This window comes from Fringilla coelebs (assembly GCF_963513975.1).
Source record: "Fringilla coelebs genome assembly, chromosome: 15".
Taxonomy (NCBI): Eukaryota; Metazoa; Chordata; class Aves; order Passeriformes; family Fringillidae; genus Fringilla; species Fringilla coelebs.
The window spans coordinates 14,149,678-14,164,153 of record NC_140041.1 but is presented as its reverse complement, the minus strand read 5'-3'; the positions used below and the strand labels follow the sequence as shown (position 1 = coordinate 14,164,153).

Below are 14,476 nucleotides of genomic sequence, written 5' to 3'. Positions count from 1 at the left end.
TCACACAGGGCACAGGAACTCGTTCCCATGCCTAAGGAATGTCACCGAGCAAACACATCTGTTAGCGGGAGGAGGACTCAGTTCAGCACACTGCTGTAGCCACGTCACTGGCTGACCTATTCTGCCCAGCACACAATGGAGAGTTGTTCATTTTTCTTTTCAATGAAACGCTATGCAAGTGTTGATTTAATGGTTCATTCATCAACTCCTCTGAATATTAAGCAATTCATTTTGACTTAATTTGAACAATTCAATTGCACCCATCCTTTCTCCCCTTGAAAAACGTGAATTACTGCCCAGGGAAAAGCTGTTTTAAAAGTTGACTTAACAGGAAGCACTTAGCTCCATGGGCTTTATACCCTTTCATAGTCTGATATATATTTATACTAGACGTTTTTCTTTTCCTATTACATATTATACATGAAATTCACAAATGCTAAAGCAAAGACACTTCAACAAACATTCTTAATACTACAGACCAAAAAGCATCTTCTACATTAGCTACTCCCTAAGACCACCAGAAAACAAAGCGCATCATCCACAACCAACCACCCCTGAGAAATTCTGCAAAACCCGGCGAAATGAGCCTCTCATTGAAAACCCCTTACTTTTCTTTGAAAGTTTGCTTTACCGGATACGTTTTCCCAACGGGGGCGAGCACCGATCCATGCAGGAAGCACTGGAGCTCCGCTCTCACCTGCGAGCGGCACCTCGCACCGCCGAGCCGGCATCCGGCCGGGCTCGCACCGCCCCGCTCCGCAGCCGCGCTCAGCCCCGCGCCTCGGGGCGGCTGCCGGGACCCGCCCGGCCTGGGGAACCCCTCCCGGCACCAAAGCGGCCGCGACCACCGCACCTGTTAGCGCCGCATCCCTCGCGGCTCCCAGCGCTTTTCCCTGATTCAGCCCGATTTGAGCCCGTTTTCACCTGCTGCTCGCAAGTGCCGAAGGCGCTCTCCGCAGCCCCCGCCACATGCCCGCTGTCAGCACTCAGCCCGACAGCCCCAGCCCGAGGGTCACTTGCAGAGTCCCTTTCCCACGGGAGCCTCGCCCCGCTCCGACACCGAGCATCCCCCGCAAAGCTCGGCCGAGCCTTCCAGAGGGCCGGGCAGCGTCCGCCAGCTGCCAAGAGACACTTTTCCCTCCGGGAATGCCAACGCGGAGCCACCGCGCAGCGAGGGAGCGATGTGAAGGAGGGATGCGAGGGAGCGATGTGAAGGAGGAATGCGAGGGAGGGATGCGAGGGAGCGATGTGAAGGAGCGATGTGAAGAAGGCAGGCGCGGGGAAACCGCGACTCGCCCGGGCGCGGGGAGCACCCCAAGGGCCGCGTCCCCCCGCGGAGGGCAGCGCCGGCCGGAGCCCGAAACTCCGCCAAGTCCGAGCGCGGCCCCGGCCCGCGGCGGCACTCACCGGGGCGGGGGCGGGCTCGGCCCCTCAGGAGATCATGCCGGCGGAGCGCGGGGCCGGCGGCGGAGCGGCGGCTCCGGCAGCGGGGGCGCGGCGCTGCTCGAGCCGCGGCGCAGCAGCCGCGCCGCCCCCGACACGCGGCCGCGGCGCCCCGGCCCGGGGGGGGCGCGGAGAGGCGGGCCCGGCCCCGCTGCGCCCGCCCCGGCCCGGCCCGGCCCGGCCCGGCCGCGCCTCCGCCCGCCGCACCCGCGGCAGCGACACCGGCACCGCGCGGCGGGAGCGCCGCTGCCTCCTCAGATGTCTCTTCTTTTTCTTCCTCCGTTCCCCTCCCCTCGCCTTTTATTCCTTTTTTCTTTCACCCCACTTTTCTGCTTTTTCTCCCTTTTCATCACACTGCTCTTCCCTTTCGTCATTTCTACCTTTCTGGCTATTCCTTCACATTTTCCCATCGCTCCTGCCCCCTTTCCCTTTTTCAGCCATTTCCCCCCTGGTTTTCATAGAATCACAGAGTCGTTCAGGTGTAAAAAGACCTTTACGATCAAGACCATCAAATCCAGCCCCTACCCCAGCACTGTCAAGCCCACTGCTAAGCCGTGTCCCAAAGTACCACATCTGCACATCACTTAAATACCTGCAGGGATGCTGACCCCACCACTTCCCAGGGCAATCTGTTCCAGTGCAATACAATCCTTTCTGTGAAGAATTTCTTTCTTATATCCTATCAAACCTGCCCTGTCAGATGTTGAGGCTGTTTTCTCTTACTGCTTGCTCCTTAGGAGATGAGGCCAAAGCCCCCCTGGCTACAGCCTCCTTTCAGGCAGTTGTAGAAATAGATAAGATCTCTTGTGAGCCTCCTTTTCTCCAGACTTAACACCCCCAGCTCCTCATAAGACCCTTCAACAGCTTCACTGCCCTACTATGGATACTGCTTTCTCCATTCCTCCATTTTTTAATTGATTTTTTCCTCCTCCTTTTATTTTTTTTTCCCCATCCCTCTCCCTGCCAAAGCCGTTTAGCAAAGCAGACTGTGCCCAGCAGCCAAGTGGCAGCAGGGGCTCGGCCACCCAGAGTGGTACAAAGGCTCCAGCAGCAGCACAGCTCCTTTTCCCTTGGAGCTCCATGTGTTGGAGAGGGAATCAGTGGAAATGGGGTTTTTTGTACTCCAAGAGGTTGGTTGTTTTGCAACCATATGCAAATGCTTTGGGTCTAGCAGATGGCAATGAGTGCTTTCCTTCCACGTTTTACTCTGTATCAAGGTGGAATTTGCAATGAGCTCAGTAGCTACTGACTAGTGGTTGCTAGGACAGGTTAAACTTGTGTTCAAGGAGAGCTTTACATCACATGTGCACTTGCTGCTGTTCCCTTCCCTTCATGGGCCTGGGACCCTCCCTTCCCTTAAAATTCCAGTGAAGGGCCAGGTTTGGTTCACTGAAGGTCTGTGAAATCATTTCCCAGCTAAAGAACAGGAGCTCCACCATATATCCCTACACCAAAGCCCCAACACATGCACTCCTTCCACCTGTTGTACATTATATGCAAAATTTCTGTTGTATATTATATGAAAAAAAAACCAAAAGTTCATAGTTCATCTTATCTCCAGATTAATAAAAAACATATTGAAGAAATCTGACAGACCAAAAGAAAATAAAAACACATCAGCAAAACTGGCAAGTATCAAGCACTGTAAATTTTATCAAGTTAATCAACCAACAAATTTGACCTATGGGTCTTCATTTTCTTTTCTGTTATTCTTTTAATTTTAGTACTTCCCTTTTTAGTACTTCATAACTGGTGTTGTCTTTTGCTTGCACTGATTTGCAAGTGGATTCAGTTGGCCAGCAATGGCAGGGAATGCTAATTCCATTTAGTTACCGGAAAAAAGCAATAAAAAAAATATGTTTCCCTAAGGCCTCAGCCCATAGTGATGAAAAATCCAGACCAACAAACATATTTTTGTTAAAATCAGTCTTATGTGTCCTGTCTTTTCCCACAGACAAATAAAAATAGGAAAACAGTCCACTAGACAAACTGAAATATAAATGATGGACCCTTCCCAGCTCCAATAATTTTATCCCAAATTCATCCCCAAGCTGGGGGACAGTGTGTACCCCAGAAGTGGGCAAACCCTAATCACATTTCAGATGTGCCACACACAGCCATAGCTAAGATTATTTAAAGTTATGGGGTCAGTGACAGCAGCAGCTGCTGCTCCTGACCTCAAGGGAATCACAGTCCTGGGTTCACACAAACTCTTGTCCCTCCATTTCTCACTGGGGCTTACTGGGATATGAGTGGATCTTGGAGCTGCTGCAAAGGGTTCCCAGTGCTGAGCTGACCACTGGGAGGGGTGGGCTGCATGGCCAGAGGGAAATGCAGCACAGGCAAAGATAAAATAGCTGCTCCTCTTAGAGATTACTCTACTTATTTTCCCTGCCTTTAGAAAGGAACAGCTGCTACTCAGGTTTGCCAGCACCCAGAACTCAAAAACTGTGAGAGACTCAGAAATAGGATGATTGTCTGTAAAACAGTCTGATGTCGAGGGGAAGGAAAAAAAAAAAAAGCCTCTTTTCATTTAGCCTGTGATTGCTAAGTCTGCAGAGATCCTTTTTTTCAAGCTTTTTCCTTGGTCCTTGAGGAGCAGAGATCCACTCTTTTTTTCCCCCCCTTTTTTAAATGAATGCTGGGATTCTAACATAATCAACTAATTCCAGGAGCTGAGGCTTCAAGATAAAAAGAAAAGTATACCATGTCACAAAGCTCACAATGCAATCTCATTGCATTGGCTTTGGCAGCGGTTCACTTGGCTCTGGAAATAATAAAGTGGGAGACTGAAATGACAAACAAACCAGAGATCCAAACCCAAGAACCACCAGGGAATGCTAAGCAGATGGCCAGCAAAAGACCAGCCCAAGGAAGTGCTCTAGTCTTTGCAGGAGGATTACTGACAGCAGCCACCGTGGTGGCCTCCTTCCTATGAGCTTCCCTGGCATAGTGTGCATCTTGATGTCCTTGTAAAGAATTAAGAGGAATAAACAAGCTAGAAAGGCCTCTCAAATGCAAATCAGTTGTGCACACTCTCATAGCAAATAGGGACATCCAAGGGCATTGGAGAAAGCATGGAAGGGTCAGAACCAACACTACATTTCTGTGGCAGTTTGGGCCCACCTTGCTTGAATTGGTTATTGAGGTGTCACCAAGATAGCAGGTGTGTGCTTTCAGCATGTTCCTATTGAAATGTCTGCTGTGTTTCAGTATGCCATAATATTATTTTGCCAAGAGAATTTATTTAAAAGAAGTTGCAAATTTGTGTCTGTGCTAAACAGGAGCTGGTACAATAGAAATTTCTGTTGGGATGCCCCATAAGTACACAAGTGTGAGCATATGAAATCTCATGTAGCATTTCATTTTCAGAAAGAGAAATAAAACCCCTAAATTATATTGTCTTTTGTCATATTCAGTTTGCTCAGCAGAGAAAACCACATGAACATCAACTGTGGCCATTTGAACCAAGAAATGTAGTAGAACATCCTGCAGAGCTCCCTCAAGATCCTTTCTGCTTATCCTCATCAATACATTGGTTTACTGGAAAAGAAAACAGTTATTGTGGAACAGGTTTCAGACTGCCAGCCCCAGCAGATTCTCTGTGCTGCCAAGCAGGATTTGTTTATAGTTTATGTCCATCCCTAGCACTTAGCCAAGCTGACCTGTCCTCTTGTATTTCTCAGCTTTCTTCAATTTTCACTCTTCTTACCAGTCTAAAAATGCAATGTTTAACACTGACTAAACCCTACATGCTCTCCTCACAGGGATCAGGATTTTGAACTTTGGACTCAACAGGAAAAGTTTTGCAATGAGCACCTGGAGCTAAATCCTACCCACCATATTTGTGGGTGTTGCCCCATTACCTGGCAGTTTGAAATAAGCAGGATTTCATCATTTGGGGATGACAGTGAATTCCAGCCCCTCGTGAAGGAATGCAGCACTCCCATCCTGCTCTCCCAGCCCGTCTGCTCGCAGGCTGGTTCATCACTGGAGCACAGCCAGGCAGCCAGAGAAATGCACTGAGTGAATAAGGTCTTCCTTCCCTATCAGCTAATAAAGGTAATTACAAAGGCCAGCATATATTCATTTGGGTTCAGTCCTTTTCCCACTCAAATTAATGTAGGTTTTGCCACTGATGCTGATTTTAGGAAAAGCTGGCCCAACATCAGGGAGCTAAAATTAGACTGTTTCTGCCATCTTCCCCACAGCAGCCAAGGGAGCTACTGGGCCAGCCAGGAACCAGCACTAAGGCAAGGAAGAGCCAGGTATCCTGGGAATGACTCTGCTGGGCTCCAGCACCTGCTGCAGGAGCTCAGGCAGTGAGACCCCACCATGGTCCAGGTGCCACCTCCACCCCACAGCAGGGTGGGATCACAGCCAGACCCCCGGCTCTGCTCACCCCTCTGGATCTCATTGCCAAAACCAGCACTGAATGAGGGCAGAGAAGGAGACACACAGAGAAAATCCTTTTCCCCTGGGGGCTCAAAGTCAGGGATGGCAGCTGTTGGTGGGGATGCTCACACGTGCTGACACCTGTGTGTGACACAGGCGCTGTCCTCAGACCCTCCCCGTGCGGGGCTGTTGGATTTTCATCCCCTCTCCACAACACCAAAGTTGCTTGTTTTCAATATTGGCAATGCCACTCGAAAAAGTCAGGGGAAATCCATCACAGCCCGTGAGGTTATTCTGGTGTAACGAGCAGCCCTTGTACCTCATTTTTCAGCCGCGCAGCTCCAGCTCAGCCCTTACAACTCCATTTCTGTGCTGCACAGAGGCAGTGGCTCAAAGCAAAGCTTGGGGGGCTTTTCTGCAGCCCAGCAGCTCAGGATCCCCGTGCACAGGTGCAGATTTGGATATGCACATGTAAATATAATACACACACAGTTATCTTCCATAGCTTTCCTCTGAAAAGCAGTATTTTCCTTTTGGCCACTTGTCTACCCACAATATACCAGAGCACAGAGACACACAGACATTTAGCAGCAAGGCTGAAAAAATGAAAAACCTCCTCAGCCACACTCCCATGGAGCACACGCAGCACCCTGATTTGCACACCCCTTGGAAATACAAACAGCTCCTCTCTTCTCAAATTCTGCTGCTACAATAACTTTGCAGACAACTTTGCTTACTGGACTTGTTTCATGGTGGGAGTAACTACCAGCAATAGCTCGCCTGCTCCTCGGAGCACAGTCACATGCTGGGATTGCTCATATGCCATTCAGATTCTCTAACAACTGAGAGAGAGGGAAAAAGGGAGGGGAAAAAAGGCAACTATTCCTAACAGAGACACATTCCCCTTTTGCCTCTGCTGCAAATGCTGTTACACTGATTTCTAACTGGTCAATCGCCACCCTGTGTCTATAAACACAGAAGACGACTGTTTATAACTCTAAACTCCCTGCCAAGGCAAGCTTCACAGAGGAGGGGGGAAAAAAAAAAGGAAGGAATAGCAGATTAAACAGATCAGTTCTGATTCTTACCTTCAGAAGCAGACTTTGTTCAAAGCCCACAAATACTTTTACTTTGCTGTGAGTCTCAGCTATTTTTAGGTTCCCTCTGGGATGCCATATAGGGAGAGCAGCCCCCTCCCTATCATTACTAATCTGCTGAACATAACAGCAGGACACCTGCTGCTGGTGAGTCATGTTCTGTGTGGAGCTAATGGTATATATATAGGCAAAACATAAAGACAATTGCTTATTTCCCTACCTACCCCATGTGTTGTTTGTTCCTCTAAGCAAATCAAATCATTGCAATGAAGACACTGTAAAGAAGACAAATACACAGGAAAATTCATGTTCAGTTTCAGACCAGAAGCTCTACAAGTGCACAGCAGAATGGTGCTTGTTTGTGTTTGTGGTGTGTATACCTGTGTGTGTACATGTCTGTGCACTTTTGCACGTGCACTGAGTGATTGTGCTTTTAGAAGCCCCTGCCCTGGTACATGCAAACCACTGTTTTCACTGAAATCAGGAATGGAAATTCAGTTATTCAAATTCTAAAGCTCCATACCCAACCTGTCTTCCCTTACTTACAGCAAAAGGGAATGAGCATAGAAAAAGGGCATATGTAGGGAAAACTTAGGTGTCTGACCTGCCAGCATGGAGAAACCTAGCGCTTGTTCCCAATATAAGCTCTCAGAAAGTTGGCAGAAGTAGCTTTGTGGCTGCAGAGTGGCTGTTAAACATCAGCTCTGTTCCCCTTTGTTGGCTTCACAGCCTTTACTTGCAGTGACAAACAGATCTGCAGGACAGCCCCTGCTCTGTGCTGGGAGCCTGATTTAGCTCTGGCCCTCAAGCCATGCATTTCTCTGTTATGGGCTTCACTTCTAAACTTTTGAGAGCTGCAATAAAGTGCTGCTAGGTTTGGCTTTGTGATCTCTGGAAGATCTCTCTTTTATTCCTTCCTCCCCTCTCTCTGTCCTGTACTATTATTTTCAAAATGTGAACTTTTTGTTGTTCCTGTCTTAGGAGAAAGCACTGTCCTAATCTCCTGCCTTGGGCAATACTTCCATTTGTGGTGGATACACACCATTCCTAACCTCAACTCACCCCACTGTCCTTAAATTTTACAGCACTGTCTTATTAAAGACAATGCTAAGATGTCCACTGATCAGTGGAAATAGGGTGGGCACTTATAGAAGGTGTTGCAATACCTCACAATAACTTGAATAACTTGAATAAGTAACATCCAGAATCAGCAAGAAGCATTGCAAGCCATACCCTGACTGATACCACCACATAAACTTATATCTTCCCTCCCAAAGTATCCAATGAAAAACTTCCTGTAGGTTTGTAAAACATACTGCAGGAGAATGGTTTTAAAATACATATAGAGAAGACATCTCTGTTCCCAGAGAACTGTGTAGATTTTCAAGCACATTTCTTTAGGACCTTGTTTCCCCCTGCCCCATCTCCTTCTTCTGTTGAACTGGGTGAGGGATGGTAGAAACTAAAAAACTCTCCCAGCCTGCCAAGTTATCCTTCTCCAAGAGGGGTTGGACTAGGCAGCAACAAATGGCCAAATTTTACCTCTGAGCAGTGTCGGAACATAAGCTGCATAAAATCCCTGAAGAGATGAATGAAGATACTAAAACATTGCATTTATATATGTTTTAGGCTCTCTAAATAGACTTCAGATCTATCTTTCAAGCTCAGTAATTTAAAATAACCTCTGGCAGATCAACATCTTACCATTTAAAAACGACCATCAATCAAATCCTGAATGTTTGGGGAAAGACAACGTGCCCCAAATACCAACCCTGAGTCCTCTCCACCAAATAAAGCTATAAAGGAAGCAAGGCACAGTTGCTTTCCTTTCTCCATTATCCAGCTGCTTCTCTGGGTTCTGCTGTAGCAGAAGCAGCAGTTCTCAGGCAGCAGACCCTGCAGCATTCCCATTTTCCTCCGGGCTGTGTCCATCACCCACGGGCTCTGTGATCCTCTATCCTCCCCTAGTGACCAGAGCATGCTGAGGGTATTGAACCAGCTGAGCCTTCAGAGCTGCTGCATCCCAGCACCAGCAGCTGATCTGGCTTTCTCCTCTCTGGTGCCAAAAATCGACAAATTCCCCCTTCTCACTTGCCTTCATCTCAGGAGGACAGAAGTAGCCAGCTGCAGTGGGAAGAGTGAGGGACTGAGCATGAGGGTGAGCTCTCCCCTGCCATTTCTCCTACAACAGCCTGAGAGTGCCATCAACATATCAACTAACACAGCACCTTTATCTGCCTGCTAAACAGAAAAGTAGAAGCATAAGGGGGAAGAAAAAAAAAATCCCAAACCCCTTGGCATGTCTGCCTTGAATCCCAATTGGAAAAGAGTTGTTTGCTTTAATTCTAAATGTATTTAGAATGTGGAGCATATATTTCCAAAGGATGTTTTGTATTTACAGCGTGTCTGTCTGGTTATACTGCTGCAATGTAATTGTTTTCCTGCTGAGAATTATAGCAGGGAAGTTACTCTGGGTACAATTACAGCTCTTTATAGTTCTGCTTTGGAATTTAGAGGCTTCTGTGCACCACTCCCTCCTCCCTGCTTAGAGGCACTGGCCTTGGAGCACCTTGTGACACTGCCAGCGACGTGACATGCGGATGCATTTGGGCTTTAGTTGCTAGAAATGGCTAAGTCACTGCAGGAATGGAACAAGGGGAAATCTGTAACAAATCCCCTATGCTGAGGCTGGAGCTGGGTCAATCTAAGACAAAAGTTTTCTCTGACTCTGCCAGGGGAAGAGAAAAGGCAGCAATTCCTGCCTGGCAGGGATTTGGGAGTGAGAGCACTGCAGAATTTGTATCCAAAAGTCTGTTGGTTTGTTTGGGGGTTTTTTGTCTTGCCTTTTTTTTTTTTTTTCTTTTTTTTCTTTTTGTGGGTTTTTTGTTTGCTTGTTTGTTTTGGGTGGGGGGTTTTTGGGGTGTTTGTTTTGGTTGGGTGTTTGTTTTTTGTTTGGTTTTTTTTGGTTTTTTGGGGGGATGAAAAGGTGTTCAGGGTAACAGCTGAAGAGCAGGGAGATTTTCCTTCCTGAGAACAGGCACAGCACCAGCTCAGCCTTAATATCTGACACAGAGGCTTGCAGCATCTGTATGTAAGATACAGACACAGCTGGGCCAAGCTGTGGTCAGTTCATTCACTACTTCCTGATGGGAAATACTTCTTGACGCATTTCATAACTGCAGTTGTTCCTTTTGCCTCCAAATCTTTAAGGCTTGATGCTGGAATCAGGTTTGCACCATCTTCTATCAAACCAGTGCCTGCTGCTGCTGATCCTTCTGAGCAGAGAGCAGAGTCCCGGCCGTGCTGGAGCCACCCAAGACTGCCTCGATATTAGTTCAGCACAAACCATGGGGATGGCAGTGGAGCAATTCCAGCACCTGAGCAATCCTGGCAAGCCTCTGCAGGGCAGGGCAGAGCGCTCTGGGGCAGCCCTGCTGCTCTCCTGCCCAGATGGTGCAGCTGCAGGAACAAATGTCCTCCTTTTGCGGAGCAGCACTGCTTGTTTTGGAACAAAATGTCAATGAGCTTTCCAGATTAAAACATTAAAAATGTATGAAGAACAACTGTCACACACGAGGAAGCTAATAACAGTGGGAGAGCTTTTCCTTTTGAGACTGGGGCAGGCTCTTTTAATATCACTGTGTTCATCCCCTGTTATAGTGACAACAAGTTAAACATCAGGAAGACTCATTAGATCTTCCTTTGACCTTATAACAGACCAGTGTGTTTTACTCAGCTATTTCTAACCAAACAGAGCTATAAGTCCCAAAAAAGTCACCAGGGGAGAACAGCAGCAAGTCTTACTCTGGAGACATCAAAAAGCAAAGAATTCTCTTATTTTGTTCTCTTGATTATGTACTAATGACTAAAACCACTTCCCAGTTAAAATAAAACAAACCCCAAAAAACTCTCACCAACCCCACACCTCATTTAATTATATCTGTTTCAGCTTTCAGAGATGGGCTCTTCTTTTATTTTTCCCTCTTTTTAGGACAGTTATTTTCTTCCCAGAATAGACTCATGCAACAAAAAAAAAAAAAATCACCTCAGACCATTTTTTGGCCTATGAAACACACTGAACCTTTCAGTCCTCCTAGTGTAAAACATTTCATCATACCCTCAAATAATTTTAGCCTTTCTTTCCTACCCACTTTCCAACTTTTTCATATCCTCACAAAGTTTTGACTCAATACTTTGCTACTTGAGACCTGGTTTTAGCGGCGCTGCAATGAAAGTTAAAATCACCTCTTTTCCTGTTATTCAATACTCCCTTGTTTATATATTTAAAGGCCACATAAATTCCCTTTGTCAGGCCATCGCAGCAGGATCAATGTGCAGAGGCTTCTTGGATCACTGCTCCCTTCATCCCATGAGTGCTCCCTGTGCTCCAGCCTGCAGGGCTGTGCCCTTGCACAGACCAGCCTGGGCCTGATGGGCTCCTCATCCCCTTCACCAAAAAGTTCACTTTCCCACTGCCAGCCTCCTTTCTTCTTCACTGCCTACCATTTGCAAAAATTTTTCATTTTGTGTTTTGCTATAGAACATTGATACAAACAACAGAGAGCTTTGTTATTTAACCCTGATGTGCCCCAGAAACCACAGGTCCATTTAGTCCTGATTCCCCACCAACAGCTACTCCTTGAGCTCTGCCAGGCACTCTGTTATCCATTTAAGGCATATTCTAATGGTACTGAATGGTGCTAATGTTTAATCAGCACGCCATTCACTGCCAAGTCAAACACCTCACAAAGTCTAAATGCACTAAATTTGTAGGATCATTTTTGTCTACCAGACTTGTAATATAATCAGAGAGTAAAAATTAGGTCTCTTTGATAAAGTTTGCCACAAAACCGTGTTGTTTAGACTACTTACTAATTTACTTTTGCATCAGCTTCTGAATTATTTAACACAAAATGATTGCGAACTAACCAGCCTTGAGTCTTAGGAAATGCTTCCTCATAACAACCTTCTCTTGGCAATCAATAGAGACACATTTCATACCACCCTGTGAACATTAGCTCAGTCACAAGGCAACTCTTTGCTTCCAGGGAGACAGGACTGAATTTTCTCCCTTTTGGAAGGTTTCACAGGTAAATTGGGCTTTGAGGGGACCAGATGCCTGACCCAGAGCCACAGTATCCAGTTCCTTTTACTACTCCATCACATGTGACCTGCTTAAAAAGCCTCACTGGTACTTGTCAGGCAACTAGACAAATAAACCCCAAAATCTCCAATATAAATTTCTGTGCAAAAACTCAGAAACAGCTTTACCAGAATGGAACAACTGTGGCTTGGGGCATTTGTGCATGGGCCTGGCAGCACACAGCCACTGCTGCACATCAGCTTCTGATTTAGGGCCCCAGATAAATCTTCTCTTTTAACTACATTGGTACAAAGCTAGAGCTGTAATTTTATGGGCTGAAGGGTGATCATATGTAGGAAGGGAGCCAGCTGCCAAGAGGATTTTTGTGCTGGTTTCTGTCTAAGGTCCATTCACAAAGGCAAAAATTTCTTTGTATTGAAATTCAGCTTTGGACCAAAATCCAGCCCAGGTCATTTGAAGGAGCCTAAAGATATCTGAGAGCCTCATTCTCCTTGCCCATTTCATACCCTGCTCCTTTAAGCCAGTTCATTTTGTCCTGCTGGAACCACTGTTGCCTACCTCATCAAATACAAGAAAAACTCAAGGAATTCAGTGGAGAGCTGTGAGTTTTGTACATAAAGACATGACGGCGTCTCCCTGCTCCTGCTGTTATTCAGAAATCATGCAAAATGAAGCTGAGGCAGTGAGCAAAGTACAAACCTGAAGCCTTTATACCTCCTGAGCATAGCTCATTTGCTCTGCTGTCAGTTACTCAAAGCCCCAATGAAAAGAGATGGGGGAAAAAAGAAAGACATAAAAGAAAAGGAGTAATTATATGCAAGTCACTAGACTTATCACTTAGCTTTTGGCAAAATATTGACTCCTGAATGATCTTTGTCAAATCTCTTAAAAAACAGCCTCCAGGTGATGAATCTTGCCACAGGCATTAAATGGGGTGCTGCTGGAAAAGGAAGAGGAGAAAAACGGAAAAGAATGTTTAATTTTAATTATGTAAACTACCTGTGTCAGTATTTGGTCTCAGCTCTCACAATTTGGAAAAGCAGGATTGAGGGCTTGATTTTTGCTCATTTTAAATATTCATGGTATTTAAAATATCTCCTGAGCAGGGCTTGGTGGACCTGATGGTCTGAACCAGCCCTGGCAGCCTGGGCTGCAGCACAGGCAGCACCTCAGGATGTTCGGCCAACACCACGGATCAGAGCAGAAAACTTACAGTGAATGCTCTGCTGGGACCCCTTGGAAGGCTCTGCTGAGAGCCTTATTGATTTCAGGAGGGAGATGGATGAATGTGCAGCATGTCTGTATCAGCAATCCAGGAATTTTGGACTGGTTTTGCATGCTGACATTTCACTGTGCCTTGGGTTTTTGTCCAGGCTTTAACCCAACTATTGAAGTCAGGAAGGACAGCACTATGAACGAGGGGAGTTCAGTGGGGAGGAAGAAGAAGAAGGAAGTATTTGTTATCTACAGCAATAATTTATAATTTCCAGACAGTACAGCAGGATAAAGATTAGTCTCATGCATAAAGAATTAATTTGAGACCAGGAGAAATGGGTCTGTCCCAGTCTTGGACCTGCCAAACAGAGACATAAAATAGAAAAAGTGCTAAAGTGCTCCCTGCCCAGGTGTGGTCAGCAGGGTGGTCCATGCCACAGTCCATGGAATCCTGAAAGAGCCCCAGTTAAAATCCCAAGGAATAAATCAGCACTATATATAGGAACCTGGATTTTTCATCATTAAAATAGTGCCATAAGCAATGCAGAGATATTCCACACACAGTCTGCCATTTCCAGTTTCCCTCTAATCACTTATCAACATTAATTCAACATTAACTTAGGACCCAGTTTCTTTACCCTACTCATGCTGGCATCAGGCAATCCACCCATAGTCTTTCCCTCAGACTCCTTTTTTTTGAAAGTGATTTTTAAAAATCACTTAAAATGATTTAAGAATACTCCTAAATGTCAGCTACAGGCAGGAGAAGACAGTTATTGGTCTGGGTTTTTGAGAGAATTTTTGGCTCAGCTTCTTCTTCCTACCCTGCTCATCACTGATGTATTTTTAAATGAATCCTAAAATACACACCAGGAAACTCTATTAAATAAAAATCATGAATGGCATGCAGACTGTGCTATTACTGTGCATAAGAAGATAACAAGACTCAAGAGACTGCCCTTTACATTCTGCTGCTCTTGCTAACTGCAGAGCTGGCCTAGCAAATGCCCATGTTCCATGAAGGAGTGCCACAAAGCCTAAGCAGTATGCCTGGAAAGAGGCTGGAGGAATAAGAGATTGCAGAGATAATGGGGATGCCATGAGCTGCATCTCCCTCAATTAACTGAGTGATTGGACATGCACAATCAGAGATCCCGAGCGCGTCGTTTGTGGGTTATCGGTGATATCAGACATCAGATGGAGCAGCCCTGGACTCCCCCTG

At 46.3% G+C, this 14,476-nt stretch overlaps 1 protein-coding gene across 4 annotated transcripts in view; it reads right to left on the bottom strand.

Annotated features, from left to right (window-relative positions):
* SGCD (sarcoglycan delta) overlaps window positions 1-6,954 on the bottom strand; it is a 306,126-nt gene extending 299,172 nt beyond the window's left edge. For 3 of the 4 annotated variants that reach the window (XM_084215999.1, XM_084216005.1, XM_084216006.1), the window contains exon 1: window positions 6,927-6,954. The gene's annotated coding sequence lies outside the window, so the exon portion shown is untranslated. Of the gene's footprint in view, window positions 1-1,407; window positions 1,502-6,926 lie in introns of those variants that run through there. The other variant, XM_084216002.1, reaches the window with a different exon arrangement.
* Between the last annotated feature and the right edge of the window lie 7,522 nt (window positions 6,955-14,476).